We start from the raw sequence: 7500 nt of genomic DNA on the forward strand, positions 1-7500 counted from the left end.
CTTACTTTTTAGTTTCTATAACGTTTCCATGCACATATTCTTTTTTTCTTTTGCAAGACCTTTTTTCCACTTTCTGATTTTCTGGAACAAGATCCTTCTGTCTCTTGGTATGCAATGAATGATGTTTACTTTTCTTCTTCGGTATATATTTTTTCCACTATTTACTCCAATATTTTATATAATATCTCCGTATTTACCCTTATGTCATCACTTAACGAAAATGTTATCCCAATCTTTGTTTAATTCTTCATTAATTTCTGACCATTTTATATTTTTACTGTAGAAGTTGTATTTTCCATATCCTTCCCACTTTTTTCATTTCTTGCTTATCTCTATTTTTTTTCACTTGCTTTGGAATGAACTGTTAATTCTATGACATTATGGTCTGAAATATTCGCATTATAAACTATTATTTCTTTAACATAATTCATCTCGTTCACAAATACTAGGTCTAAAGTATTTTCCTTTCTTGTTGGCAGGTGATTTATTTGTTGAATGTTGTATTCTAGTAGCATATCTAATAGCTTTTCAAATTGCCTCTTATCTTCTGCACTACTATTACTCTCTTTTTTATATGTATAAGTACAACCACAATCTCCTATTCATTCTTTCCATTCTACGAAAGGAAGTTGAAGTCACCAGATAGGAGAATAGTCCAGTCCTTGTGATTTCTACATATATCATCCAATTTTTCAATTATTAAGTCAAACTCTTTAGTATTAGGAGGTCTATATATTACTATGTTCATCAATTTTTCAGATTCAAATTCTACCGCTATTAGTTCACATTCTGAGTTACTATATTTTCTCATATATTTTTCCTTGTTTTTTTGTCTTTCCCATATATTGCGGTTCCCCCTTGATTCCTATTTTTTCTATCTGATCTATAAGTTTGGAACCCTTTTATTTGATCATCATTCCCAGTCTCTTGGGAATACCAGTTTCACGTTATATTCATTATATCTATTTTTCTTTTCATTTGGGTTAGTTCTTCTAAGTACTCTTTTTCTTTTTGAGTTACTCGTAACTAAACCTGCGCATTCATCACTATGATGGTTTGCGTGTTTTCTCCTTCATTTAATACTGGTAGTAATAAGGATTTTTTCCCATGTCTCTTTCCTGTTCTGGTATGTTGTTCTTTTTTTCATTTCCAGAAATTCTGACATTAAAAAAAAACCAACTTTTCCATAATATTTGATCTTCCTTCATCATAATTATTCATTTTGTGTCTGAATCGGCAATTTTCTCCGTTTCTGCAATATCCTCTTGCATAATAAATACAGTTATTATCTCTTGAGTAGAATTTCGGAGCTGATGCTTTGAAATTTTTTGCTGACACCTCTGCATATCTCATTGGTGGTTTGCTTTTCTCTTTTACCTGATATTCTTGATTTCTCTCTTTATTTGTTTCTTTCTTATTTTGGATTTTATTACTTGGTTGGTTATTTATTTGATTATGATTCATGGCTACAGGGTGCATATATTTGCATTTTTTGTCGAACTTACATCCTTTTCCTTCTTTTAGGTTTTTACATATTTTTGGATGCAGATCTCTGCAATCATCCCCCACCCATCCATCTAAGTATGCACATTTACCATATATTTCATAGTTTTGACATATCTTAGGATGTTTTGTAGTAACATCTTTCTCAAATCTGCAATTCCCCTCTTTTCAAAAGGTTGCAGATTTTGTCTTTCTGTCTATTTTTTCCTCTTTCCCGTCATTGTATAGATCTGGGTAGAGCCTCTTCGGGATTTGCTTTTCTGTTGTCATATCGTAATTTTATTTCTTCGTAGGTATGCTGCTTTATTGCCTCATATGTAGTATCAATGAGTATCTCTGCATCCATACTTTTATCTTGTTCTTTGTTTTTCCTTATTTTTTTCTGTCATTTCATTTTTGTTTACTTCTCTTCCGTTTTCCTCTTCTTCTTCATCCTCAACTATTTGTACATTCAATCTTGATTTAATAACATTGTCTATTCCATGATAGACATGTTTGAAACAAAAAATTCTTGTATCTTTTCTCAAATCTTGTATTACCTCAGCACCACTGTGGATGGGTCGGAATGTTGCATGCAGCACATTTTCTGATTAGGTTTTGTGGATTGACTATGCTATACCAAACCTTACACAGTTTGCATGCTTTTTGGCATTCTTTTTCCTAATGCATCAATTAGGATATTCACAAGATTCACCTTATTCATTTTCTTTGTCGGAATATGTTGGTTTAGTATATTTTCTTTATGAGTCTCTTGACCACTTGGATTTTATTTGGAACTTCTTCAATTATTTTCAAGATGTTTTCATTAGATTTGTTCCAGTTTGAAGGATTATATCCTTCTAATATATCTATGAATGCTTTTGTATCTTTTTTTGGTTGGACTGTTGCTGATTTCATAGATGAGAAATGCCAGTTCCCTTCCTGCTACCTCATCGTATTGCGAATCTGCTAGACACGCCAAATTACGCCCACCTTCTCCCGCAGTTGGAACTTACTGCCATCTTGTTCTGATTTATAGTATTACACTGATAAACTCTTAGAAGACGCTTTATCCTACTATTTTCACACTAATCTTATCACCGATAGTTCACGAACACTTCTAGATATTTCTCAAATTCTAGTCGTATGTTAAACTTGTGATATCTGTTGATTAATCTGACTTACGGGAGAGAGAGAGAGAGAGAGAGAAAAGAAAGAAAGAAAGAAAGAAAGAGGCCATCCAGTTCCTTCCTACTCTCCCTCTCTCTGTCTTAATTCTATTCCATTTCCTTTTTTCTCTAGAGAGAGAGAGAGACTCTCTCTCTCTCTCTCTCTCTCTCTCTCTCTCTCTCTCTCTCTCATTTCCTTTTTTCTCTTGGGAGAGAGAGAGAAAGTGACTAGGAACTGGACGTGCTCCCCTCCTCTCTCTCTCTCTCTCTCTCTCTCTCTCTCTCTCTCTCTCTCAAGTTCTACTTTAAGTTTTATGATGGTAGTCAAAGGATCTCTTGTGCCAGCATCACTGACATATTTATATGGCACTAGCCCCACAGGGGCCATTGACTTGAAATACAAGCTTCCAAAGAATATGGTGTCCATCAGAAAGAAGAAACAAAAGGTAATGGGAGATACAGAAAGAAGAAGCGCCTATTAAAAAATGAGCAAAATAACACACAAATATAACAAAATTGCAAGCAAATTATTAAATGACATGCCTTACAGTCGGGCGGACTCGCTTGTTTCTCCATTGTTGAACTGTCAGTTATAGTTGTGAATGAAGAATTCTCTTTGTGTTTATAGCGAATTATATATATTAATATTGTGGTAAAAATCCAGTAGTAATTTGATTTATTTACTATTATTAGTATTATTAAGTAATGCACGATATGAACATATTATTTCCCATGTTTAAACATTTAAGAAATTAAGTTGATAGCGTTTTGGATATGAAATGTTTATGAAGATCTAAAGCTTGAAGCTTTATGTCTTCATAAACATTTCATTAAAACCTAAAGTCTTAAAGCCAGAAGCCCAAAGCCTGAAGCCCAAAGACTGAAACCTAAAGCCCAAAAAGCCTGAAAACCTGAAACCTAAAATCCAAAGCTTTAAGCTTGAAGACAGAAAAGTGAAACCCAATGCCGCAGGCTTAAAGTCTGAAACTTGAAACAAATACTTAAAGCCTGAACCCCGAAATCTTGAAGCCTAAATCCTAAAGCCCTTTCGGCGACATACTCTTTCTAGGGAGGGGCTTAGACAAAACAGTTTGCCCCTCCTGAAGGAGGAGAACCACGAGGCAGCGGCGGCGGAGGCGGAGGCGGTCGTTTGGGTGTATTCCGCAGTGGGCTTCTTAATGCGACTCGAACATGCAAACTTTACCCTTTCTCTCTCTCTCTCTCTCTCTCTCTCTCTCTCTCGGACCCCTTTGTCCATGGATTATGTATTCCCGACGTGCTACTTTGCCTAAGGTTGCATGAATCGCATTTCACGTATTCAGCTTTTTTTTTTCTTCTTCTTTTTTTACTTTTCACGTATTCAGACTTTTTTTTCACGTGTTCATTTTCGTTTCTTTTCACGTATTAATGCTATTTTTGCTTTTCATATATTAAATATTTGTTCATTCTTTTCAGGTAAGTTTTTTTTTTTTTTTTCGTGTATTCAGATTTTTTTTTTACTTTTCACGTATTCAGCCTTTTTTTTTTACTTTCCACGTAATCGTTTTTTTTTCTTTAAACGTATTAATTCTATTTTTTTTTATTTTCTCGTATTCAGCTTTTTTCACGCATTCATTCTTTGATTACTTTTCACGTATTAATTTCCTTTTACTTTTCACGTATTAATATCCTTTTACTTTTCACGTGGTCATTTTATTTACTTCCCCATATTCATTTTTTTTTTTCTTTACTTTTCCCATTTTTATTCTTTATTTTACTTTCCCCGTATTCATGGTGCGTTTTCAGTATTCTTTTACGTTTTGGGCTTATATTCAGCCTTTGCTCTCTACTTTTTTCCATTTTATCCTTCTCAAGTTTTAGTGAAACGGAATTTCCTGTTTTTTTTTTTTTCTTTTATTTCGTTGCAACCTTTACGGCGAGAGTTCTTGATGGTTTTAATTTATTTAGATTTTTAATTCTCCTTCAAGAGTGAAATAATATATTATGTTTTCATGAGGTGAATGAGAGGTTTGTATTTCACTATTATTATTATTATTATTATTATTATTATTATTATTATTATTATTATTATTATTATTATTATTCCTTCACTTCACTTAGCTTTTTAGTTAGAACCGAACATTTCTGAGATCAATTGGCTTTTTTTTTCTCAAAATGCTCGACCCTTAGAAAAACTGCTCAACTCTTAAAAAAAACTGCTCAACTTTTAGAAAATCTCCTCGGCCATTTAAAAAACTACTCAGCCACAAGAAAAAAAACTGGACGACCCTTTGAAAAACTGCTCGATCATTTGAAAAACTCCTCGACCCTTAGAAAAACTGCTCGATCATTTGAAAAACTCCTCGACCCTTAGAAAAACTGCTCGATCATTTGAAAAACTTCTCGGGCATTTGAAAAACTGCTCGACCCTTTGCAAAACTGCTCGACCATTTGAAAGACTGTTCGATCATTTGAAAAACTGCTCGACCATTTGAAAAAATGTTCGACCCTTTGCAAAGCTGCTCGACCCTTAGGAAAAATTTTCGACCCTTTGAAAAACTGCTCGTCCATTTGAAAAAGTCCTCTGCCCTTTGAAAAATTGTTCGACCCGATATATCACGACGTTATCGATTGGGGGTCTTGACCTTGCTTGCAAACCTCGCCCCCTTCCCCCTTCCCCCTCGCGGGTCTTGACCTTGCTCGGGCCCCCTTTGATCTTTCAAGTCAGGTTACTATTAAAACTGTAATCTAACGCACCTAGGACATTTTTTTTTTTACATTTTAATAGAATGGTATGTTTTTTTTATTTCTTTTTTTCTTTTTGGTTTCTTAACCTCCGTGTGTGGGTTTGTTTTTCTTTTATCTCCCCCTTTCTCCACGTTTGGTACTCTGTACTTAATAATAATAATAATAATTGTGACAGAATTCTTTCTTTGTTAGCTGGAGAATCATCGTAATTGGTCAAAAGGCTCAAAAGATGTCATGAGATCAGGCACCTTGTTTGCCCTCGCCTCTTTATCCTCTCTTATCCCCTTCTTTCTTCCTCCTTTTTTCATGTGTTTTCCCCCTTTTCTCCCTTTTTTCACATGTTTTCCCTCATTTTCCCCTCATATTTTCTCTCAACTTTTCCATCTTTCCTCATCGTTTCTTTTGTTTCCCCTGTTTTCCCCCCTTCCCACTTTTTCTTTTGCTTTATCTTTCCTCCTTGTTTCCTCTCTGTTTCACCCTCTTTCCTCTTTTCCATCTTTTCTCTCTGTTTCTTCACGTTTTTTTCCGCGTTTCTCCTCTTTTTTTTCCCCTCTTCAGTCCTCTTGTTTCTTTGCTTCCCTTCTTTCTCTCTTTCTGGAGGTTTTTGAAAGAAGGTAGACGTCTTCCAGTCATCAAATTATCCCTCGTATTCTAAGTAGGAGGATGTGATGATGAAGGATAATAAACCGTTACCATCTGTCCTCTGCTGCTGCTGCCCGTGTTGGTGGTGGTGGTGGTAGTGGCGGCGTTTGGCTTCTCCGCAGCTGTTGGCGTTTTTGTTGGGGGCCGACGCGGATGTAGTCCTGTATCTCACTGCCCACCCTTGCAGGTTTCTGAGACTGCTTGACTCCTTGACCCCTGCTCCCCAGTGCTACAGAGCCTTCTCCTGCCCCCATCTTCTCCCTGCCTACTCTGTCTCCAGAGACTTGATCAACGTTCTGGGCACTCTCTACCAGTCATTCTAGGCACTTTCCTACGAGTTATTTTCGGCATCATTTTGGTTACTATCTTACTAATCATTCTGGGCACTTTCTACCAGTTATTCTGGGTATTCTCAACCAATCATTCTGGGGACTTTGTACCCGTCATTCGCGGTACTCTTACCAGTCATTCTGGATACTCTCTATCATTAATTCTGGGCACTTTCTTACCAATCATTCTGAGAACTTGTTAGTCATTCTCTGCACTTTTTACCAATCATTTTTGGTGCTAATTTATCAGGTATTCTTGGCTCTTTCTATTAGTCATTCTTGGCTCTTTCAACCAATCACTGTGAACGCTTTCTTACCAATCATTTATTTTGCAATGGTATAGATCACGCCGTCTCAGTCTGAGGAATTGTGGAGGGGTGGTCTTCCAGCATTTCTCTTCTGTCATATTTTTATCTTCTCCATCAAGCAAATAATGAATTCCTTTCATCGTGCCTATTAATCATTGTACCTAATTAATGAGTATTTTCTCCGAAGGCGTTAGGGCTGTCAGTGCACTGGAAGCATTACTAAAGGGTGTCTGTTTCTCCGTAACGTCCTTGAAGTCTCTTGCTCCATCTGCTTTTTCAGCTTTTGACATCACATCCGTTGCCCGCTTTCTTTCTTCAGGTTTGCTGTCCAACTTCTCACACGATTACTTTAGATCCCTGTGGTTCTTTTCTTTAATTTTCTGGATCTCTCTATCGTGCTGTCCAACCACTCAGACTTCCCCTTTTCACTGCTTGGGAAAATATTTTTTACCAACTGTCAAGATTTTCTTATTACCATTTGACCTTCAATTTTTCCAAGAGTTTACATAGTATCTGGATGGGGTCTAAGCTTCCCGGGAGGTTATATAGTATCTATATGGGGTAAGTCTTCCCATAATTTAATATAGTACGGGGATTGGGTAAGTCTTTCCATGAGTTAGTATTTAGATGGGGTAATTCTTCCCAGGAGTTTACATAGTATTGGGATTGGGTAAATCCTCTAGGGATTTTACGTAGATTGAGTTGAGGCAGTTCTTTTTATGAGTTGACGTATTTGGATGGTGCAAATCTTCCCAGGAGTTTATGATTTTGGGATTGGGTAAATCTTGCCTGAGTTTATAAAGAATTGAGATTGGGTGAAGCCTTCCAAGTTTTTACATAGTA

Source organism: Macrobrachium nipponense, chromosome 5 (assembly GCF_015104395.2).
Source record: "Macrobrachium nipponense isolate FS-2020 chromosome 5, ASM1510439v2, whole genome shotgun sequence".
Taxonomy (NCBI): Eukaryota; Metazoa; Arthropoda; class Malacostraca; order Decapoda; family Palaemonidae; genus Macrobrachium; species Macrobrachium nipponense.